Source organism: Sus scrofa, chromosome 15 (assembly GCF_054392235.1).
Source record: "Sus scrofa isolate SSC_HxYL_T2T_F1_AM1 chromosome 15, Sscrofa_HxYL_maternal_Yorkshire_Landrace_v2.0, whole genome shotgun sequence".
Lineage (NCBI taxonomy): Eukaryota > Metazoa > Chordata > Mammalia > Artiodactyla > Suidae > Sus > Sus scrofa.
Genome location: NC_139397.1, coordinates 25,954,726 through 25,980,168, shown reverse-complemented (window position 1 = coordinate 25,980,168; position 25,443 = coordinate 25,954,726). Strand labels below are relative to the sequence as shown.

At 36.4% G+C, this 25,443-nt stretch overlaps 1 long non-coding RNA gene across 3 annotated transcripts in view; it reads right to left on the bottom strand.

Moving 5' to 3' along the window:
- Positions 1 to 25,443, bottom strand: part of LOC146395757 (uncharacterized) — a 156,302-nt gene that overhangs the window by 25,384 nt on the left and 105,475 nt on the right. Inside the window, exon 3 of one of the 3 annotated variants that reach the window (XR_014829236.1) lies at positions 13,308 to 15,174. The exons of 1 other annotated variant lie outside the window; for it this stretch is intronic. This is a non-coding gene — a long non-coding RNA (uncharacterized LOC146395757). Of the gene's footprint in view, positions 1 to 13,307; positions 15,175 to 17,214; positions 21,712 to 25,443 lie in introns of those variants that run through there. One more of the 3 variants, XR_014829235.1, reaches the window with a different exon arrangement.

Here is a 25,443-nt window from a genome sequence, read left to right as displayed (position 1 = left end):
CCATTTCTGGAAATTTACTCATTTTTACTATCTCCCATGTATAAAAGAGGTATATATGTTACTAAATTCCTGCTCATTTTTCTTTTGTTAATCCTCTTTTATTACAGGGGTATCTCAGCCAAAAACCTAGGAAGATGAAGGGAAAATTATTTTTCCTCTGGTGTATACATTATCTCACATGAATAGGACTCTCATAATGCTTATCCAGTATTAAAATGATGTCCTCTCCCTCTCTTGATATATATATGTGTGTGTGTGTGTGTGTGTGTGTGTGTGTGTGTATAATTTTACATTGCATTAGTATGGGGGGAGTCTTCTGTTAGTAGGATTCTTTTTTTTTCCCCTCAAAATAGAGATATGGATAAAATGCAGATTCTTCTTGGTAGACTTAGTGAGGCACCTAAGAGTCTGCATTTCTAACAATTTTAGGTTTTAGATTTTCTAAAACTTAACTAAATGTATCTTTTAAAACCCCATTTCTATCCCCACACACCTGCAATTTAATATTCAATCTCTTTGGTAATTTTGGTTGTGGCTCAGCAGGTTACAAACCTGATTAGGATCCATTAGGATGTGGGTTCAATCTCTGGCCTTACTCAGTGGGTGAAAGGATCTAGCATTGCCATGAGCTGTGGTGTAGGTCACAGACACAGCTTGGATCCTGTGTGGCTGTGGCATAGGCCTATAGCTACAGATCCTATTTGACCCCTATCCTGGAAACTCCCTTATATCACAAGTTTGGCCCTCAAAAAAATAAAAAGAAAGAAAGAAAGAAAGAAAATTCAGTCTTTTTATGGTAATGTGATAGAAGAAAAAAATATTTTTTTCCTTCGCTTTTCTAAGTTCTCACCTGGGAACTCTACAACAAAAAGATTAATAAGAGAAAGACAAAGGAAGTGAATTAACATGTATACCTCATACATATGTGCAAGATACCTAGAGAAAAATGAGTAACTCTCAAAAGTGGCTTAGAATTCAGGCTTAAATACTAACTTCAACTAAAGACAAAAGACAGAAAGATGTAGGGTGGCCAGGTATGGAGAGGTGACCAGAAAAAGTATGGTGAGCAAATGTTAAATTTATTATGCTGATTTAAGTTTAGACCTTTTCCATCCTTAAGAGTTTCTCTTAATTTTGTCATCCTCCTCCTCGTGGTATAGAGAGGGAGATGCCCTTACAAATAGAGATTTCCTTTCTAAATGTAAATTTCCCTTATGAAAGGGTACTTTGTTTTCAGAGCTTCTCCCATATCTGCTCTTTCCCAAAATTATCCACTCAAAATAATCTTTATGTCAAAGGGGGCATATTCTTGGGTGGAATATTCTACCACCTGAGTCAAATGCACAGCTCTCTTTTTCTTCCTTTTTGTCAAGGTGGTTTTATTTCAGAGGTGTGGGATAAATTTAAATGTATTTGGTTACCACTGGCATACCTTTTTGCAGTACCCTGATGGCATCCACTGATGTTTGACTTCCCTCCGCTGTATTTCATCAGCTTGGGCTTCGGCTGCCAGATCTGAGTCTGTGTGGTCTCCCAGCATAGCCAGTTGCTTAGGCCATCCTATCTAACTCTTTCTTATCCCAGGTCAGTATCCCAGCTCAGAAACAGTGTTTCATCTGGCCTTTCTCAGCACTTCTGAACCTCCTAAAACCCCTTGGTATTTATTCTTTCCAATAATGTAGATAGGGATTCAGGGAGGCTTTCCTTGAAATCAACCATCTAGCCCTGTATATAAGCAGGCCTTCTCCAAAACTCTTACAGTGTCCTAGGCTATACTGGGAGTGAGGCAAAAGCTTACAGCTCTGTAGTTCACTCTAATCCCATCTATGGTTTCAACCTTCACCTGAGAGTCACTTAGTGATAGAGTCATGCCTTGTCATCTTTTCAGACTTTCATTCACCCATAGGTTTTCTGCCTTTATTTAATTTTTTTCTATTTTGTTTATGATGGATATTTTTCATTAATTCTGATTTTAAAATACTGCATTAAAATATGACTTGCCCTGATCAGTGATTTTTTTGGAGACTCTTAAATTTTGCATCCAATAGGAGTGGCCTGCTCACCTCACTCTAATCCCAACAATATCACCCCTTTCAATTTTCTCCTTCCTCCCCACAGCCAATTATCTATTGCCCCATTTCACTTAAATTATCATGCATCATCATTACGTACGCACACTTGTTATTGATGACCTTACAACTCTGCTTCTTTTGGATCTTGGTTTTTGGTTCTCAAATGCCTTTTCATCATTCAGGAGACAAAAAGAAAAAGGAAAGCCCTAACCCTTAGAACTAAATTTACCGACTTTAATAATTATTGTTTTCTTCTATGAATTAAAAAATATGTATTTGGCAACTCGATTCAATTTGTTATTATTAATTATTATTACTATTATTACCATTGTTTTCTACTTGTATACACTCTCTTATATATATATAAAGCCATGATATTTTCCCAGTGAATAAAAACATAGCTCTCAAATTATTACCTTATTATAGTTTACAATAGTAACTAAGATAACATTAGACTAGGTAAAAAAAACTGAATAGTTGGCCAGTATCTAGCTGTTACAACGGAGACAAGCAGATAATAAAGTACTTAAAACAAACAAACAAAAAAAGAGGATAAGCAAATATTTAGTTGATTGTAAATTCCTCTGAATGTATGGATTGGGTGTTATATATTTTGGGCAGATAGGAGAGAGTTAACATACATATGGTAAATAAGTTTAAGATCACAGTTGGCATTTTAATGATGTCATTGTTTATTTCCTACTTATTGTATTTTATGGCATATCAAAAAATAGACCAGAATAAGAAATATCGTCATGAGAATATACGGTTTCTCCATATTTTATGCAAATGCCACTGGTTATTAAAAACTGTAGAAATAAAAACATTTTTTAAAGTGGGGAATTTTAATTCAGGCTTTGTTTTGAAATTAAAAAAAAGGCAATAAAGTAGAATGAAAGTGGGAAGAAAGGGAGCAGAAGGCCACATAGCAAAAACAAACATTTTGAACTGATTTAGAAAAGAGATAATAAACTGGATGGAAAGCATATAAGTTCTACTGTAGATGGAATAACTTGATGCCAATTCCAGAGGCAGGAAGAGCCATATACAGACTGCACTAGATGTGTGGGAGGCAAAACAGTCCTCCGGGAGCTGTGAGGTTACGGAAGTAACTGTGGAGGAGGCAGAGTGGCAACTGACCTCTTGCTCATTGAAAGAAATCAGCATGAAGGAGGACTGGAGAATGTCCTACATTTCGCACTATGTTCTTCAAATAGCTAGTAGCTTATTTTTATGAGAGCCCTGAGACATACTTTCCCTGACCATTTATCCAGACAGTTGAGTTTCTTTAATGAAATAACATGGCTCCTCTGGGGAAAGGATTTGAGGACAGGGAACAATCAGGCCTACTAGCAACTCCCACTAGGAGGGGCGGCTGGCCCTCTGCACAGAAAGGAAGCAATTAGGCATATATGTCAGGATGCATTCCTGAGGGGCAGGGATTTCTTTAAGATATTTCTTTTTAAATTCACCTCTCCCACTCTAAATGAATCTAAAATAAGCTTAAAGGAACTGGGAAACTAAAATAATAATGATGACAATGGTAACAATAAGGACATTGCCTTATCTATAAATTTTAACACTGTATTATGGACTTTCTTGGGGAAAAAAAAGAGTATTTCATACTGTTTACTTAATGTGACCAACTCTACATTAGTCTTGTTTTCTAATTTTAGCTAAGAATGTCCCCGTTAATATTCAGGTATCTATTATTTACTTAGTGCTATATTATTAAACGACTCCAATCACACCATCCGTCTCCATCTTTATTTGTTCCCTTTACATGATGAATGAATACAGGATCAGACAGTAGATGGTGCTATTATTTCAAAGACTCCCAGATTATTTTAAGACTTCGGAAACAAGTGAGAGAAAGTGTGAAACTTGACATCGTTTTCTAGTTTTCAAAGGTTATGGAGTGGGAAGCTATTTTCATGTAGCGACCTATTCTGTCTCTTTTGGGGGTAAAATAACAATCAAAGTTTCCCTTAGTAATTAATAAATTCTGGCTCCCTAGAAAAGAAGAGCTAGGCCCACATTTAATTTTCTCCTCTGAAGCAGCAACAGTCACAGATGCTGTTGCTCATACCGACTGCCATTACAGGCAGAAAGCAATTCACCCGCGCTCAGCAATGCAGAAGAAGATATTAAAATGTAAAACACATGAATGTGAAGTTTCCTTAAAAATGCTGCAAAAAAAGAAATTTCTAATATAACGCAATTTATATGTAAAACATCTGTAATCACAAAAGCACCTTAAATACAATATTCAAATACAAGCAATAAAACCCTGTATCTGACAATGATAAATCAACACATTAAAAGCTTGCCTCTTCTGGCAGCAGATGCTCTTTGAAAGAGAATTGGTAACAGATGCACACCATAGAGGGGTTCAAACAGTGGTGACACAGGCAAGGGGCTGAGTGGAGCCAAAGCTACACCATTGGATCATGGAACCTGCCGGTAAAGCACAATTGCTGTCGAGGTTCCTAAGGAGTAACATTATAAGTTGTCTCTTTAAAACCCCATGACTCAGACTTAATAGCCATTGACGGGAACCCTTTACTGGTCTCAGTGGCAAAGGTTTAGATTATTCTCATTTTTCATGCCCAAACAAAACATATAGTGATGAGCTGTCTTGAGGGTGATCCACATTCTCCACCTAAATTTTGCAGCTCAGAACCCCTAAATGTAAAGAAAAAAGTTAACCAAATGACAGGTGATATTGTGGAAGTGATAACAAATAGTGACATGTGGAACATTTGGATAATTAATTGCATCATTTTTAAACAGTATGGTTTTTGAAATGGAGGGCCAGCCATATTTTCAAACATATATTTCTAAGAAATTTCAACCTTTTAAATGGTATCTTTTGTTTTAACCCTTATACTCCTAATAGGATAATTTTAAATTAAAAATATGGTTTTTAATTGTGGATTAACAATTTTGTTCCACTGGCATTCCTAATGTCTCATGTCCATTACATGCCTCCTAACTTCGATGATTATAGAATTGCTGACTAATGTCAAAAATAAGTAATATACAATCTTAGTAGGTTCTTTGAAAACAATTGTTAACACTGCCTTTATATCATATACATTTTTCTGTTGTTATTTTTATGTGGCAATTTTAAAGCATGGCCTCAAATTCTTAGATATTCCTACCACTGACAGTGATGTCTATGCCCCTTTCCCCTGAACCTGGGTGACTGTGTTGACTAACACAATTTAGAGGAAATGATATCACATGACTTTGACTTTAAGACAAGATCAAAGGGAGCTTTAAAGTTTTGCCTGGGTCTCTTGGAATGCTCATTCACTCATCACCAGACCCATGTGCCAAGGACCCCACATTCAGAGAAGTCCAAGCTACATGAAGAGGTCATGCCTCCGTCAGGTGCCCTGGTCCCCAGTCCCAGCTGAGACTCCCTTCCAGTCATCCCAGCCCAGATGCCTGAATGAGTAAAAATTCTCCCAATAATACCAGTCCCTATATAGTGAATCACTCCAGACATTCAGATCATTCCAGCTGAGTCCCTACTGTGTCCTTTTGCAATATCTGACCCACAGAATCACTAAGCATAAGTTGTGGGCTGGTTTGTTACTCAGCAATTGACAACTGGGGCCCCAGAGTTGGACTATAAATTACAATGGCATTGCCAGTTGTAAATTGTTGAGATATTCAGGGAAGTGTGTTTAATTTTAGATACTTCCAGTACTCTGAGTATCCTAATGAATTTTCTCGCCTTGACTTTCTCCTCGCTCTGTACAACCAACCTTCTTACATAGCTAGTTAAAGCTGTACCTCCCTGCTCTGTCACTCTGCACTCCCCCTTCTCCCCAAGTACTGCCTGCCTTCCCTTTGCCTGTAGTCCACACTCCTCCGATAGATATTTACTAATCTTTATTCTCTGTCGCCTACATGTACACACTTATTTCCAACTATTCCTAAAAATGCTTTACTAAATCCAGTGAATCACAAGGGAAAGAACTAGAAGAATCTCCTAAGTCATTTTCAAACCACATATCCACGCTATAAAGTTCACCTCAAACCCAAGCACCCCCTGGAAAATCACTGATTCAGTTTTCCAGTGTGGCAGATAAGGGTACAGTTATCCTTAAAATATAATAAAGTACATAGATAGGAGTTCCCATCGTGGCGCAGTGGTTAATGAATCCGATTAGGAACCATGAGGTTGTGGGTTCGGTCCCTGCCCTTGCTCAGTGGGTTAAGGATCCGGCGTTGCCGTGAGCTGTGGTGTAGGTTGCAGACGTGGCTCGGATCCCGCGTTGCTGTGGCTCTGGCGTAGGCCGGTGGCTACAGCTCCGATTCGACCCCTAGCCTGGGAACCTCCATATGCCGCGGGAGCGGCCCAAGAAATAGCAGCAGCAGCAACAACAACAACAACAACAACAAATAAATAAATAAATAAAGTACATAGATATAATTAAGAACCTCTAAACATTCATGTTATAGACATGGTTCCTCAGCATCTTTGCTTTTTCTATTCTTGCTATTTAGGATACTGTCCTCTAGTGTTTCCTCATAGCTCATGGGAGTCAAATTATTTCCCTGTAAAGAAGAATTAAAATTCCTTCTCCCTAGGTGGTCTTCTTAGGATTTAAATATGATGTTCCCAGATACCATATATTGGCCATTCAATGCCAGGCATTTTGCTTAGTTCTTTACATACATTCTATCATACGTCGCTCCATTTTCTCAAATACTTTCTATTGCCAACCATTTGGCAACTGCCTTATCTTATTTACTCTTCTCTATTGTTTATCCTTTTACTAACATTGTCTCAAATGTTTAAAATGACACCTGAAAGACATGGTGTCCCTAGGATATTTATACAGTGAACTATGACATAACAATTGGTAAGGAAAAATTCAGTTAAAAATATTACTTACTACTAGTATCAAATCTACTAGAATTTCTATACATCTTTAATCATTGGGTCTTTTCATTATATCAATCAAATTTTGAAATGATCTAATGAGATTTAATTTTGTTAATAATTTTATAATTCCAGTGAGGCCACTCCCAAACACAATTTGTTCTCAGGTAGCTGTTCTCACATGATAAATTATGTATATTTTTTTAAAGATGAGAGAGAAGAACATTATACATTTCTTGACTTTCACTGAGGTTAATGGATTCTACAGTATTTTGTTGCTTCAATCTAATTAGTCCCTACCTATGTCAAGTACTAATGACACTTACTTTAAACGTAGAATCATCTCTTCCACATAAGATTTCAAAAAATATCAAATAAATATTTATATTAATGATGCATTTCAGAAACCAATAAAGCAGTTTGATAAGAAGTCATAAACCCCCTGTATTTAGCAAGATTTTCAACTAATTTTCCTGTTCAAGGTGTATTAAAACTAGCTAAAGTTCATTAATTTCATAAAAAGTATATATGCCTTCCAAACTATAGTATACTATTTTAATATGTGAAATTCCTTAAGTCTTTTCTTTCTCATCTACTTATTCTTTTAACAACTAATACAACAAATACAAATGCAAAAAATGTTTCCCATATTTCTATATGTTGCCTGTTCAGTGAAATATTTCTTTATGCCTTTAGAGCAGCCTCATAAGTTCCATGGAGAAAAAAGACAAAGATCTTTTTGGCTACATGTGTGTTTTAGAGAACTTTCTTCTTTTTTTTTTTTTTTTCCTTTAACTTTGCTGCAGCTGAGAAAGATAAAATGCTGCACTGGACTATTAAAAAGATGATTTTATTCAGGCTTTTGCAATAGGGAAAACATTCATTAATGAGGAACATCGCAAAAAACAAAATAAGGAAGGGGTCCTGGAGTTTTAGAGAGACAGGTAAACATGGAAGACATCTGTGAGTCTTAAGGGTGTCAGAAAGATGGATGGAGGTGAGTCATTGAGGAAGGGGGGAGGTGGGTCTTATCAGAAAATAAAAAGGTTAGGGTGATCCTTTGCTGTTGGTCATTCATTGGAACACAAAAGGGTGAGAGCACAGGGCTCAGATAAAATTCAGCACTGTCTCAGGGAATGGGGGTGGAAGAATGCTAGAATATAATGCACACAACTATGAAGGAATTACGATGATTCTGTGATAGAAAACAAAACATCAGGAGTTACAGTTGTGGTGCAGCAGAAACAAATCTGATTAGTATCCATGGAGGATGTTGGTTCAATCCCTGACCTCGCTCAGGGGTTTAAGGATCAGGTGTTGCCATGAGCTGTGGTGTAGGTTGCTGATGTGGCTCAGATCCCGTGTTGCTGTGGCTGTGGTGTAGGCCAGCAGCTGCAGCTCCAGTTCAGCCCCTAGCCTGGGAACTTCCTTATGCTAAGGGTGCAGCCCTAAAAAGCAAACAAAAAAGAAAAAGAGAAAAAAGAAAAAAAAAATCTAACCATGGGTATACAGCACTAAGAACAAATTATTACGGGTGGAAGAAATGATTTTTATTTGTATAAATTAGACTGTGGACAAACTGTTCCTAATTCTCTTAGCTTCACTTTATTCTTCCTTAGCCCCCATGTCCTAATTAGAGATATGGTGTTATTGCTCCCTTACAACATGAAAGGCCTCTGAAATGAGAAATAGAGCAAATGAAGAGACGTAGAGGAAAAACGGCATATGTGGGTTCTGAAATGTGCTTTGAAAGTGGCTGTGTCAGAAAGTGCTATTAAACTTACTGTAAATGAGATTACAACTGCATAGACAAATGGAAATATGATTCTGGCATTAAAGTGCTAATAAAGGTTTTAACATAACTTCCAGAAAACATGGCTCCTACAGTGATTGTTCCCTACCTCTTCCAACTTTATACCAAGTAAGGGCATCACAGATCCTCAACATCAGCTAACCCTTGCATTACTTATAGGTAAAGGTAAATTAGCAAGGCTTCCAGACTCTAGACAGTAAAGACTTCACAAAATCAGGAGATTTGGGTCTTTGTGGAAAGCAAATGAGAAATGGAGTGCAATTTGCAGCCCCAACCCAGTCCCACTGTGACCAGTATTCTGTATGAAATGGTCACATGACAATTTATATAAGACAAGCTATGGATAGGTCTTTTGGAGTAATTTTTTGAGTATGTCATTATGTAATTGTATAAAACACTGGGAGAGCATGTAAGACCGTCTAATAAATGTTTCTTGCTAGATACGTATTTCCTTTTTTTTTTTTTTTTGGCTTTTGTCTTTTTAGGGCCACACCTGTGGCATATGGAGGTTCCCAGGCTAGGGGTAAAATCAGAGCTACAGCTGCCAGCCTACACCACAGTCACAGCAACTTGGAATCCGAGCCACGTCTGTGACCTACACCACAGCTCATGCCAACAATGGATCCCTAACCCAATGAGCAAGGCCAGGGATCGAACCTGCAACCTCATGATTCCTAGTCAGATTTATTGCTGCTGTGCCACGATGGGAACTCCTAGATATATATTTCTAATTTATTTGATTAATCTTCTTTCAAAACTAAAAGCTTTATTTTTCTGATTCTCTCCCTCCCTCTCTCTCTCACACACACACGCACACACAATTTAACTTCACATTTCAAAGATATTTTGTTAAGGCCCCTTAATAGCCTCATCACATCTAACTTATCGTAGATGAAGAAACTGAACTATAGACTAAAAAAATGCTTAGTTCAAGATAACTTGGTAACATATCTAAAACTAGAACTCAGAGTTAGAAATTACTCCTGCTATGTCAAAAACTAAAATTATATGTATTAAATGAATACATGACAGAAGGAGCGAGTCAGGTGACAAATGGAGAATCTTTTCCATGGATATAAAATTTAGGGGAGGGAATCATTTATTTTGTATCATCAACCTTAACTACCTAATGAAGAGGGGGAAAGGATGGCTAGTGAGAAAACTTCCAGTTGTGTTGATTATTTTTACTTATTTACTTGTAATATCTATTTGCTAATTTAATAATGAAAACAGTATTATTTCTGCGATTAATGTGGAGTATAAGTACACATTACTTACATACAGCAAAGTTAGTTCTACCGAAACTTAAGATAGACTGAGTTTTCACGGCAAGACAAAACTTCACTCTGTCAGAATGTACCCTATCTCAGTGTATATTTACTACCATTTTCAAACTTTAAATTCAGTTCTAAAATGTAGAAAATAACCTTTTTGTTAAACATATAAATTAGGTTGCATCATCAAGCAATTTTATCATTAATCTCAAACGTATTAAGAATATAAAGAATTATGTCAATGTAGATATATATATGTATACATGTGTGTATTATATATATTTAAATTTCATTCTTGGAAACTTTCACATCAGTATCTCAAAACTAATACATTTGAAAAAGTAATTGTAGTATTATAAGGTTCCAGGTGGAGATGAACTATAGTCTTCCTTTAAAGCGCTTTTAAAATCACAACTATTCCATTGGCAACTAATTCCTAGAAGTGAACTCTGACAAATTTCTTTTCCCACTGTTCAAAATGTACTCAGGAAAAAAAAAAATGTTTTATTTTATTCAATTTCATTCAACACAATATGCACTAGGCCAGAGTTGAAGTATATGAATGTCAGAAAGATTTAACAAGGTCTTGGAAGGTGAGGAAGGTGAGATACAGAATTATGAGAAGGTTTAATGGAATAAAATCATGTAAGAAAAGAATATAAATGAAATTAGAGAGTAAGAAAGTAAGTGCAATTTAAGGGCTAGTAGTTACAAATCCTGATGTCTGAAGTTAGGTTGGGGGTTTTCTGGTGACCTGCTAAGAATTTAAGTGGCAGACCAAATAATTTGTATTTCATTCTATTTGTAATAGGAGACAGCATAGGTTTGTGATAAAAGAAATCATCAATTCCATTCTTTGTTTAAGAATAGAATTGTGTTGGAGTTCCCATCGTGGCTCAGTGGTTAACGAATCTGACTAGGAACCATGAGGTTGCGGAGTTCGATCCCTGGCCTTGCTCAGTGGGTTAAGGATCTGGCGTTGCCATGAGCTGTGGTGTAGGTTGCAGACGTGGCTCGGATCCTGCGTTGCTGTGGCTCTGGCGTGGGCCGGAGGCTACAGCTCCGATTGGACCCCTAGCCTAGGAACCTCCATATGCCATGGGAGCAGCCCTAGAAAAGGCAAAAAAGACAAAAAAAAAAAAAAAAAAAAAAAAAAGAATATAATTGTGATGCTGCTATGAATCATAGATTGAAAAAACAAGAGACTGGAAATCAATATACCAATTAGGAAGCTATTATAATAGTCTTGGCATGCAGTTCAGAAGCACTGGGAAGAGAAGATAGATCACTTGAACAAGCAGCATGGTTAAGACAGAAGTGATGGAATTTAAGAAGTGAAACAGAGATTCACTCTCTGTTTTTCCAACCTCACAGAATCAGTTTGACCAGTAGATGGAAATCCACTTGGTTAACTGAAATGTTTCATACATGTGCAAGGGAATATAACAACCAAGTTTTCAGAAAATCCTGAAAAAAATGACATGAAGCACACATAAATCAAATGGCTTCTCTCCCTAATGTGTTTACACATACCATTTCCATACCAGCCACTTTTGAGTGGACTTCAACTTGGTTTTGAAATAATAGAGAAAAAAAACAACAACAAAAAAAAGAAATAATAGAGAAGAACCATGCAGAAATTTAGTTCAAAAAAGCAAATGATATATAGTAAAGAAATAGGTGACTGAGTAACCCAAATAGATTACTTCTGTTGATGGGATTGTTTTAGGGTGGTCTCACATGGGTAATTGGATTGACTTCCTGCTCAACTCTAGAGTTTGCCACTGTGCCCTATTTATAATCTACTGTACCCTGTAATCCCCCATGAAGAGTTAGAGCAAGCCTACTAGATTACATCTGAGTGTGGTCTGATGCAATGGTGTTTAAACTGTGCTCCTCAGTATTTGAGGGCTTCACCAGGGGGATACGGGATATGTGGTTAGTGAGAAAGATTCCAAGAAAGTTTTGAACAAAGTGTTGAAGAAGGCAGACCTCTCAGAGCCCTGTCTGTACTTTAAAAGTATAACTCCATCAGTATCTATTTAAATACCAGGAAAAAAAGAAAAACGAAAAAAATTTCAAGGAATTAGGGGGGAAATAGTTGAAAAAATTATAATGTGGTGTCAGATAAAAGAGAATATAAGATAACATGTTTAAAACTGAATAAATATTTTCAAAATAGGTGTACTGTGGTTGAAGGAATTTGGGTTAAACTACTTCAATCAATACTATTTGGGAGGAACAGCAATGATAGAAATTAGGCGGAGGCTAAAACAGCATAGGAAGTGTTTCAAATTCCCACTAGGAAAAATGAAATGTGGCTTAATTAGTTATAAATACTAGAATTAGCTAACAACAGGGCTGCCCAGCAGAGGCCATTTATTACATGAATCATAATCATTCTATAATTTCCTCTCACTTCATTCTGTAAGTCAATGGGAGGAAGAGTGAACACAATGAAGATCGTTAAACAATCTTATTTGAGAGGTACAAATTCGTAATATAAATATTACCTAATTTTAGATAAGAATCAGAATTAATATTTGGATGATGAGTAGAAAAATAATCTCATCCAGTAAGTGATGAAAATACAGTAAGCTTATTTCATATGATACTAAGTTGTGTAAACTGTGTCCTGTGTTGTTTTACTGAACTCTGTATGATAATGACAATGATTTGGACAATTCTTTGACACTCAAGGGTTGAAGATATTGGCCCTTCATCTAACTGTTCATGTCCTTACCTGTTATAAGATTTTTAAGAAGAAATATTTTTTCTGTTAATATTTAAAATAGCTAAGACTTGGCACTGCAGGTGAAACACTAGGGTCGTATTGAAATACTCAAGTTTTGTACCTTGGTTTGAATCCTTGTACACAAGGGGGCCATTAAGTGAAAGAGTGAAGAACATAGATCTGGAGTTCAGTCTCAAGCAGTGTGGGTCTTTCTTAGTTATGGGTCTGTGGGCAAGTTACTAAAATTCTGTTTTCTGACCCATAAAACAGGAATTGAAATGGACCACATACCTATATGGAATGGTTGGCCAACAGGGACCTGCTATATAGCAAAGAGAACTCTAACCAATACTCTGTGATAATCTATATAGGAAAAGAATATGAAAAAGAATGGATGTGTATATATGTATAACAGAATCAATTGGTTAAACTGCAGAAATTATTACAACATTGTATATAAAATATACTTTAATTGAAGTTAAAAATAAAATTAAAACAACACATTCCTAAGAGGTTGTGACCACTAAAAAAAACTCCATTTAATGGATAATTCATGACCCATCATACAAGTTGACTACTATTTTTTAGGTGGTTGGTTTCCACCCAGGGATTAAATCCACACCACAGCAGTGACAAGAGCCATAGCAGTGACAATGCTGGATTCTTTAACCACTAGACCACCAGGAAACTCCCTGAGTTGACAGTCACTAGCAATACTATTATCACTTATGGTGTAATAAGACCTTCAACATTATAGTTTTAATTTTAACAATACCCTTGAGATCTGTTATCTTCAACTCCTTTATATCCTATTTAAAAAGGTAGTACAACAATGTAAGTTTTACAAATGAAAATTTAATTTTTGCTCAATTTTGTTCACTGCTCTGAAACCAGGACTTAAAATAATACCAAGTATATTATACGCTCTTAATAAATATTTCTGAATAAATGTACACAATATTAATTATTTATAACAAAAGATGACAATATACCTAGATGAACACGCTTGTCTCTTTTTATGTCTGTCCTTTTTAAAATAGAAATAGAAAAAAAGTTTATTACTTACAATCACAGCTAGTTAAATGATGGCCTTATCCTGTTAAATAAAATGGATGCTTGTACTAAGACAAAAAATAAAAGTGAGGAATGCAGGTAGAAATAATATTTTGGAATTCCCGTCTTGGCACAGCAGAAATGAATCCGACTAGGAACCATGAGGTTACGGGTTTGATCCCTAGCCTTGCAGATGCGGCTTGGATCTGGCATTGCTGTGGCTGTGGCATAGGCCAGCCTCAGCAGATCTGATTTGACCCCTAGGCTTGGAACCTCCATATGCTGCAGGTGTGGCCCTAAAAAGACAAAAGACAAAAAAAAAATTACCATTTTGATTATATGAACAAAATATTAATAAATTCATTTGGTTGGACATATCTTGTTAATATAGAAGAACATAGCACTTTGTCTCATAGAGATTTGGTAGGTCATATTTATAAAAGATGAAGATGTGGAGATAATTATAATGGGGAAAAACAAATCACAGGAGCGTCTGTTTTATTACAGCTATTTAGAAATTACCAAAGGAGCCATTCTATACTTGATTGTCACTTATGCTAATACCAAAGAAATGGTTTTATCTTAACTAATACAGTATTTACACTGATATTCTTTCTATTTCCCACTATTTCCCAAGGAGAAATACCATGTAAGAATCAGTCAGGAGAAGAATAAAAATGCATGGTATAAAATTTCAGTAGTGTGGATTGAAGCATATTGTGATAATTATATTCTGCCTCTCTAAAGTTTTCATGATTCTTTTAAATGAAAAAAAAAACGTTTCTTATTCAAAACCTTGAGTAACAGAACTCCATAGGTATGCCTCCTTGCTGTGTTTCACACATAGAAAAAAAAATGACTCAACTACAATTGGCAAAAAAATAATAGTTTTCAACAGTTTTTTTTTCTCTCTTTTCCCTAGCACTTCAAAATTCATCTAGATGGTACATATAGGACTATTATCATTGTGCAGTCTATCAAACTGCCTTCAGCTATTGGAATTTTCTTTTTCTTTCCTCTTGGATTGTTTAAGAAGCAAAGCAGTCATTTCTCTGGAGAAGGTTCATTGGAAGTAGGCAAAGTTACAAAGAAGGATCAATATTCCAGATGGTAAAGAAACTCAGTCATGTAAATCTCATAAAAATATATCACTATCATCAAATAAGCAACTGTGAGAGGAGTAGGTACGCTATGAAGAAAGATCCTATACTTGCCAGATGTTCTTTTTCCTCCTTGATGTGCCTTCCACCTTAAATTACCATCACTGAAATACTATCTCCAAATACATCACTTCTTCCAGGTGTTCTCAGCTGAAATCTGAACATTATCTGAAGAAGGAAAGAGAAAATCCACCAAAAATCTAAAATAAAACTGAAGCTATTTGATAATCATCTTGATCTTCCAAAAATGATGGCGTATGCAAATCAGATCCCTGGGGAGAAATTTCACCTGCACTCAATCAACTAGTGTCAGGGTAAATTGGACTCTAAAGTGTGGAGTGTAGGTTTGGAGATGGTTCATATCCACAGAGTAACTGCTCTTTGGCAATTTGGTAAGAGAATAAATGAAAGGTACACCAGATAAAGGCACTTGAAGTAAATACAAAGAGTTTCATAATTTTCCCTACACTTGAGTAGGGATTTATAAAATTGTGGACAGGTTTTTTTGTTTGGTTCGTTGGTTTTTGGTAGAGGGGGAACTACTTCATCCCTAAGGGCTAGCTTAAAGAAATAATCTTTCTCTATTCCCTACTCTTTCTTTAATGGTGTTTTCGCTAAGGCAGTGGTTCTAACCATGGATGCACATTAGAATGTCCAAGGAAGCTTGAAAAATTACCAGTGTCCTGACCTCAATCTTACAGATCCTGATTTAATTGGTTTGGACTGGACTGAGGCACTGGTTCTTTTACAGAACACCCCGGCAGTTGTGGATGTGCATCATGGCGTTGAGAAACATTAGTTTACATACTGCTATCTTTAACTCGCTCCACTTGTCACCTAACATATGTAGTTAAAACTAATTCTACCAGCCCTCTTGTGGAAAAGGAGTCCTCAATAGATCAGAGGAAGGTGTTTAACTCTTCCATTACCATCTAATATGTGGTAGGTAGCTTTCACATCTGAACATGACCTATCACCGCACAGCTCATGAAGTCTGTTCAAGGCATGTCTCTCTACTACTTTTCTTCCACACCTCTTCCCCTTTCCACCACCTCCTTCCCATGGTGACCTCATGCTATGCCTCAATTTCCATGGTTCCTCCATCTGGATTTGCTCCCTTGACCATGATCCATACTGCTGGATAGCATGCTGTGTTTCCATCTGTCTGAGTCCTTTTTTTATTCTACATAGGAGCTTGTAAACTGCTCAGGTGATTACACTTTGAGGCCTAAAATTCTGATATAAGTAGGTGTGATTTATCAGCTCTTCAAGGAATGATTTATCACAAAAAAGTGAGAAGTTCAAGCATCTGAGTGGGTCACTAGGAGCAGAATTTTAACTCAATGCAGCATTTCCCAAAATTGATTCTCCACAAATACAGTCCCCTGAATGATTCCGGAGAATTTTTTTCAATGTGATAGAATAAGTTTCTTAAAGATTCCATTCTATGTCCCTGGTCTGAAGAATTCATGTATATACTCACATATTAAAGGCACTGAAAATTTCTTAAATAAATAGACCAGTTTTTACTTTGTTTTGTACAGTATTTTCCAAAATTACCTGGCCTCATAACCCATGTTTTTCCATAAAATCATGGGCCTCACAACCCATGTTTTTCACGTTGTACATAAAATTGCCCATCAATGAGGTATCTTTTGCAGGGAAGGACCTTCATCTGGAGGAATTGAAAATGAAATCAATTCATGTAATGCCACCCAGAACTCATACATGAAAAAACAACTGTAAAGAAGAGTGATGTAGTATCACATAATTGTTATATTATTATAATATAATCCTATATCATCTCATAACATATATGTATATCATGTATGTGTATGTCACTGTATTGAGTATATTTACACATGAAGGTGATACTAAATATTTCCATTAAAATTCCACTGCATTGAATCCTCATTTACTTGTAAAGTAGGCATAATTATAATCTGCACTTTATACAGAAAGAGAAACTTTAACTCAGGGAGATTAGGACATGTATCTAAAATAATGTGACTACAACATCAAGAATCTGGAAATTAAAATCCCATCCAGTTATAGGCACATTTCTTAACTATTTTATGCTAGACCACCTCCTATGGTGCTGTGGTAGAAGCACAGAAGCAAAGCTACACAGTAAGGAAATTGTGGGCTGTCTCACATAGTCATATAGCAGGAACACTTCTCTTGTCTACATAAGCCATTTGTCTTATCTTAAATACTTAATATATTTTTATTCTCATTTGTACCAGAAGCAGATTATTGACAACAAAAAATAAAGCTTAAAATAAGTAAGGCAATTACACCATGCTTGTTAGAGGTAGGCATCAAAGTTAATTCCCAGCTTTTTACCTGGCCGAGAAAAAGGGGAAATACAATTCATTTTATGATCTGTCAAAACCAAAACATAAAAACAAACAAGTGAATCAACACAAGGGAATGTTTTCCTTGATACTGAGATAGATTTTTGTTTCCCAAGGAAATTCATAATTAGCACTGTAAACAATGTCCTCACAGTAGATAGTACCCTGTGCTCCCTTGGCTTGCATTTTATCAAGTTTTTCAACATAGACCAAGGGCAGTGTACCAAAGCTTGATTCAGTAAATGGCTGATCACTCAGCCAGGGTGGTGTGGGGTTTTGGAGGTGGGAGGGAGGGTACAGAAGCAATGCCACACAATCTAGGTGAAGGGTTCTCTGTGTCAGTCTCTGCCAAATTCAAGGATGAATTATTTCAGAGGACCTAAGGGAATGGATGGACTGTGATACATTGAAGTAATTCTTCATAAATATTGTTTCTCTCAATCCAATGAAGCCTTTGATACTTACTGAGCAGCAGAAAGTTTCAGCTTATATCCCTAGCTCGCACCTGGGCAATCTATTATCCAACAGATAGAACCTGATCATCACTCATTTGTCTTTCTAGGTATTTCTATGAGGTCTCTTTTAACTCTCCACTGACCTACTTCCTTTGTATTTATAAAGGAGAAGCAGCTTAAAAAATTATTTTTTCCCAATAATCTTTCCTGAAGAAACTAGACAACTCTAAAATGTTAGCAGCCCTTATCTGTCATTTCAAGGTAGTTTTCTATAGTCATCTTTTGTTCTTGTTTGTTTTCTTGCCAAAAAGTAGAAAGAGGTTAGGTGATAATAAGAAAGGTCTTGGAACAGTCATTAATCACACTTCTGGAATGGCCTGAGAGCCCCCATCCACAGCAACCTCAGGAGTTCTGATCTCTTCTTTGGTCATTCACCATATGGTGTGGTTTGAACCACATAGTTCAAACAAAAGGATAAATCATTGCAATTCCCTCTGGGAAGTTTAGTGACCACATATTCTGGCACATGGCTGTGGTCCTGTACTTGGCACAAGCAGCAAGGAGAGAATCATCTTTTTCCATGAGCCTAAGAGTTCATTTCCATATATGGAATTGGTTCAATTCAGTCACCGAAATTAAGGAATTACATGATTTATAGAGCTAATTGCTGAGTTAAAATAGGAGAAGATTTCTATTACACCTATCATTCAAGTTTTGTGGGCTTTGTGTAAAAAAGCAAGTTGTAGAGATTCAAGAAACTAAAATATTTACTCTTGACTTGTTTTACAGGTTACCTATGTGATGGATATTTTTCTGTTCCAATTCAACCAGGACCTATCACTGCATCTGTGTGTGTTGGGGGGTGAGGGTAAGTTGGAGGGGTACAGAGGAAGAATTAGCTGATGATATTTATCTAACTTGTCTCCTAGAAATTCTGAAATTAACCAGCTTCCTTTTACAGGGATATAGAGCCAGGGACAAAACCATCTAATTTTCCGATTTCTGTAGTTAAAAAGACAAGTTTTCTGATTTTCAATCTTCCATCATATACTAAGAAGAGTTGTGAAAGTCAGGTCTGCATGTTAATCAGGTCTTTTCTCTCTACAGATCTTTGCCATGGATGCTCCAGAGAACCTTAATGAAGGAGATGGAACTGGCTCTCTCTTCAGAAAGCATTAATGTTCTTTATAAAATTTATTTTTAGAGAACTTCAGTCTTAGATAGGAGGAGAATGAATGAACTATACAGAAGAGAAGGGCTGATCAAAAGGTCATTGATATTTGAAAAAAGATTATTTGATACTTCTGTGTGTGGTGCTGTTGTTGGTTACCCAGACTGCAACTGTGTGAGTAAATGTCCGGCTTGGGGTGGAGGAAATTTTTCCAAGGAAGTCCGGAGATCTTCTATGTGTTAGATCATTTGTTTCGATGCTGAAATCCCTAAGAATGATGGCCAACTTGTGTGGCAAAGAAGACATTTTTCCCATGTATGAGGGAGAGGACATAGATGTAATAAAAACATGGAGGGTAACGCTAGTATAATCTGATGTCATGTTCCAAAACAACAAGAATTTGTGAAAATGGGAGATGAATTTATTTATGTATAAAAACAGACAGCATAAAAACCCCTTAGGTTTAGGGTCTTGAAGTGCATGAAGTGAGTATGGGAGGGGACAAAAAAACCAGGAGGAGCTGCGACCTCAGGAGATGGTCCCATTAGTTAGGAAAGAGATCTTCAGAGAAGAGTTTAATTATGTAGAGAAGTCTGTTGATCCCAGATCCTGAATCACACAGGACACAATAATGAGGATTTGGGAAGAGGTAAGAAGAGGAAATGGGTCTTGGCAGAATATGTTTGGTGCCATATAGGAATAAATGTCTGTGTGATGACAGAAAATCTAGGATGCTAGGGTTTTGTAGGAAGATGAGGGTGAATGGAGAGGTTGGTTATTAGTAATGCCATGGACTTTAGACCTTGACTTTTAATAAAAGCAAGAAGAGATAAGATTTCATTGTGACTGGGATGACTCTCCAGACTGAAGGTGTTGGGGGACTGCAAAAATATTAGAAGCAACAACCTGCAATGAGAAGGGAAGTAACAGCCAGTGTAGGAATAGTGTTGTGCCCAGCGACTGCAGCAAAAGGCACAATTATTCCTCTTAAAGTTAATAGATCTACCTATTTTCACAACAGATTAATGCATAGGTATTTTATAAAAATAGTATAATCACCACCACCAATAGTATAATCATAACTACCATGTATTAAGCACTAGCTATGTGTCAGGTACTTTGTATACAATACTTTATTCATCCTCACAACAATAGACCTTGATGTTAATAACACTAATCTTAATTGCAGTGAGGTAACTGCAGCTCTTTGAGGTCAAGGTCATTGAAATAGGAAACTAGAAATCTAGTCCAGGTTTTTCCTGGCTTCAGAACAAATGATCTTCCCAACCTTTCAAAATTGATTTCTACCTTGCAGCTGAAATCAATTTCTAATGAAATCTATTTGTTGCTTTAATCTGGTAGTTCTCAAAGTGTAGGCCCTGAACCAGCAGTGTCAGCATCACCTGTGAACCTGTTACAAAGTCAAATTCTCTGGACTAGACCTACTGAATCAGAGACTCTCAGAAACGAACTCAGAAATCTGTGTTAACAAGTCGTCTGCTACTGATGCATGTCAACTTTTCAGAACAACTGCTTAGCCATAAATATTTGCAGAACAAACAGGACATATAATTAATACCACATTTTACCTTTTTGTGTATAAATGGGACTGGAGCAATTGCTTGGTGTTCTAATAGCGTGATTTTTCTGCAATTCTAAATTTCAACATTGCAGTAAAATCTTGTGAGACATTGTTTGGAAAAACGGTCTCTCGACTTTTTTATAACTGCTTTAGAGACACCCCAAGCTTCAAAAATCTATCCAACCAGGGGGTCAGGTCTTAAAGAATCACAGGTCGGCTTCATCTTTTGCGACTCTGTCAGGTATTTCTTATGATATTCCATCCATTCTTTGACCTCTATTTTCAAGTTATTTTCTCTTTCATGCCTCCAAAGACTTAGATCTGTTTCTAGGTTTCATTTTGCCTACAGGAAAGGTGTATCCAAAGCTACAGTTTATTTCAGCAAGGAGCCTCAGGAAATCTTAGCAGAAAAAGGTCAGGGTGTCATTACCTGCTAGGAGATATTGGTGTGCTGATATGTAAGTTTAGGCACTAACTTGATAAGCACTGATATTACTGGCAAACACTCTCTAGCAGATAGCAGTGAACAAATTTATTCTGTGAAATAACTTCCTGAAATAGGGTTTTAAAGGCTCTGACCTGAATGACCAAACATTTTTAAAAATGACACTGTGCCTAGTATGGGGTGAACAGTCAAAGAATGTGAATGGAATGAATGAACATATGTATGCATTTTAAGAATCAAGAATTCAGATTACATTCTGAGAAAAGAAGGCATGAGTGTAAAACATCCAATGACAGCAGGTCTATCTGGGGATAGGATAAATGTTTTAGAATAGAAAACACATTAAAATGATTATTAATCAAAAATAATGTTTCTAATATAATCACTACTCAATAAATGTTTATATTTGTTGCCAATAACAGTTTAGAATACATTCTTAGAAAATATCATTTTCCTTGAAGATGGAGATGCTGAAGATTATGTTGAGTTACTGCATTCTGGGGTATCCATTTCTTGCTCATACATCCAAAGGTCCAGGGATTTCACACATGTTGATACACGGTATATTCTGAACAACAGTTGTTTTGATTTACAAAAAATTGACTAGAATAGTTGGAATACACAAATAACTCATGACTTAGCTTTTATCTCTACTGGGGTCCCTCTAACTCTCTGAGACACAGTTGTTTTTTTACCTGTAAAATGGAAAAATAACACAATATCTATATACACAAGGTACTGGTTTCTAAGTCAATTTTGGGTTGCTTGTGAAACAAGCCATACTGGACTATTTATAGAATAAAATTTAAATTTATTTTTTAATTAAAAGATAAATTTATGGTATTCATCTGAGAATTTAAGTGTCTACAAGGCCCCAAACTGGTACAAGATATCCTTCCTCTACACACAAGGGTCTTTATGAAGTACCTTCTGTGTGACTCTGGGTTCTGACTTTCAACTAGAAAGGAAGATAGGAAATTATTATTATACTGAGCTTGTATTTAGTAACTAGCATGATGCTAGGTATTCTCCCTTTCATAGCTCATTCAATATTGCAGATGAGATGCAAAGGAAATAATATATTTCACATCATATTATAACAGTAAATATTAATTAAACACCGTGTACTTTACTATCTCCTCATAACTTTTAAATGTGGAAAAAATGAACAAGTTCCTTAGGGAAAACAGTTCCGAGCACCTGGAATTGAGCAGGTGTTGTTATCAATCACCTGCTAGTCTAGGCTCAGGCCCAAGTGATGCTGAGGGTGCAGACTGTACAAATGCAAGTCCTTTTTATTCACTGATAGCCAACCATTTCAAAAGACTCTAATCACTTTTTCACCTTCCAAAACCTCATCCTCAAGCCCCACCCCCACCTGGGCCCCGCCCTGCCTCTGAACAGGCACTGCAAATATTGAGGAACTAAGAGGAGTTGCTTAGAAGAGTAGCTATGTTTCAAATGGCATTGATAATAACTTTGGGGTATTTACTATACTCCAGACACTGTATAAATATGTTATCTTTGTTATCTCATTTAATTACCATATAAAATGGATAGTATAGCTGTTAAGTCCATTTTATAGACACAAAAGACAAAATTTTATAGAGGTTTAATGATTGGCACAAGACATAGCTAATAAATGGAAAGGCTGGATACAACTCCAGGCAGTCTGACTGTGAGTCTGTGCTCAGGTATCTAGTCCTGAGGTCCTTTCATTATACAGTCTGGGAACATATTGATGATTTTTGACCTAGACCATTTTTAGAGCATGTTTCTTTCATTCTTAAAAATTACAAGAGTCATAATATTCTTCCTCTTTAATAAAGTTCTGTATTTCTAAATTACATCTGTTTTGTATTGAACTAACTTTTTCCTGTGTTAGAAACATTAATGGAGCTGTGCCCTAATATAAAAGAAGCAAGGGTATCCAATAGACATATGTGGGCACCTTCTATCAATAGACGTGTGCGTACTTAATATCCAATAGACATATGTGCATACCTTGAGGTGACTTATTTTACTATGATTTAAAAACTAATAATTTCCATAATTACACATGCAAGTATAAATTCACTATTTGGGCCTTTGTCTAAGTATTTCCTAAGAGAGTAGCTTGCATATAACATGTGTTTGTACAGAAATTTGGGTGATTGGAAAGAACATGGAAACGGTACAGAAAAAGAGGTAAACTGAAAAATAAAATTGAAAGCAACTCTGATATACAAACATAGTTACTGAAATGTAATTGGCTTAAAGAATTACACTTGAATCCAAGGTAAGTAAAACTCCCTTGGGGAACCAGTTACTAAGACTCACTTGAGCATCATGACTAGCAGTGAATAGGATGCCTGACTTACTGCAATAGAGACTATGGTTTCACCTCTCACCAACTTTCTGATCTTTGAATTTTTTATATATTTTTTAATTGGAGTTTTGTTCCATCACATAATAGAATACTTAAGTCTCGCTGGAGTTCTGACTAACCTCAGTGAGACATAAGGCAATTATGGAATCCTTCTGAGATAACACTTGCCAACAATTTACCCAGGTTCTTAGTATCAATCTTGAGCCCTGAATAGATACCAGTAGATTCATGACCCCTGATCTAATCAGTTGTTCAGTTTTCCTTTGCTGCTTCATAACCTGCTTTTCATAGTCCCTAATGTACTTCTCCTTAATTACTGACTACAAACCTTTATTCAGAATCATATATGACTGCTTCTTAAGATACCATCAAAGAATAATTGTCTGGAACCTGAACTGTTATGTTCACAAAACACTTAAAAAAATAAGTTCTATATACAAGCAACTTACACAACTCAACAGCAAAGACAACCACCTAATTGACAATTGGGCAAAAGACCTGAATAGACATTTCTCCAAGGAAGATGCATAGATGGCCAACAAGCACATGAAAAAATGCTCAACATCCCTGATTATTAGAGAAATGCAAATCAAAATTACCACAAGATACCAGCTCACACCAGTCAGAATGGCTATCATTAATACATCCACAAATAACAAATGTTGGAGGGGGTGTGGAGAAAAGGGAACCCTCCTGCACTGTTGGTGGGAATGTAAGCTGCTACAACCACTATGGAGAACAGTATGGAGGTACCTTAGAAAACTATACATAGAACTCCCGTATGACCCAGCAACCCCACTCTTGGGCATATATCTGGACAAAACTTTCCTTAAAAAAGACACATGCACCTGCAAGTTCATTGCAGCACTATTCACAATAGCTAAGACATGGAAACAACCCAAATGTCCATCGATGGATGAATGGATTAGGAAGATGTGGTAATATATACACAATGGAATACTACTCAGCCTTAAAAAAGAACAAAATAATGCCATGTGCAGCAACATGGATGGAACTAGAGACTCTCATCCTGAGTGAAGTAAGTCAGAAAGAGAAAAATACCATATGACATCACTTATATCTGGAATCTAATATAAGGCACAAATAAACCTTTCCACAGTAAAGAAAATCATGGACTTGGAGAATAGACTTGTGGTTGCCAAGGGGGAGGTGGAGGGAGTGGGGTGGATTGGGAGCTTGGGGTTAATAGATGCAAACTATTGACTTTGGGATGGATTAGCAATGAGATCCTGCTATGTAGCACTGGGAACTATGTCTAGTCACTTATGATGGAATATGATAATGTGAAAAAATAGAATTTATACATGTATGTATAACTGGGTCACCATGCTGTACAGTAGAAAAAAAAATCGTATTGGGGGAATAATAACTAAACAAAATAACTAACTAACTAAATTAATTAATTTAACTTTGATAATCACCACAAAAAAATAAGTTCACTAAAATTGTGATGAACTTAGACTAAATTTTATTCAATACAACTGGATGAATGAATACTGAATGGAAATTTTCACTGAAAAAAAAAGGTAACTACCCCAACCTTTTTTCATGAATGGAATTTAAAATCATTCAGCTTATTTTCAGAAAATGGTTACTGTGAGATTTGCAGTCATTCAGTTATCAAGTGCACTGCTGCCCTACTCCATCAATTAAAATGTAAGTCCATTCTTTAAGACCCAGATAAATCAAACTTATGGGAAGCCTCCAATGATCACATTAGTCCACAATGATTTCTCTCCCCACCCAACTCTAGTGTCACTCTCTGAATCACACTGCTCGGCAGTATTTATATGCTTCTTAACTGTGTCCCATATATTCGGTCTTATTTAATCAATGGAATTGTAAGCTGTTCAAGGGCAGAGATCAGACCTTATTTTCTTTTTCATATCTCCTTCCACTACCCCCAACCACAAGGTATTTAGCAGCAATGTCTGTCCTGGAAATACTTTGTTGAAGGTGTCACCAAATCAAGTACCATGTTATTATTCACTTTGGTATCTAGACCCCTGAGCAGGGAGATAGGGCCCCAAAGAAGAGA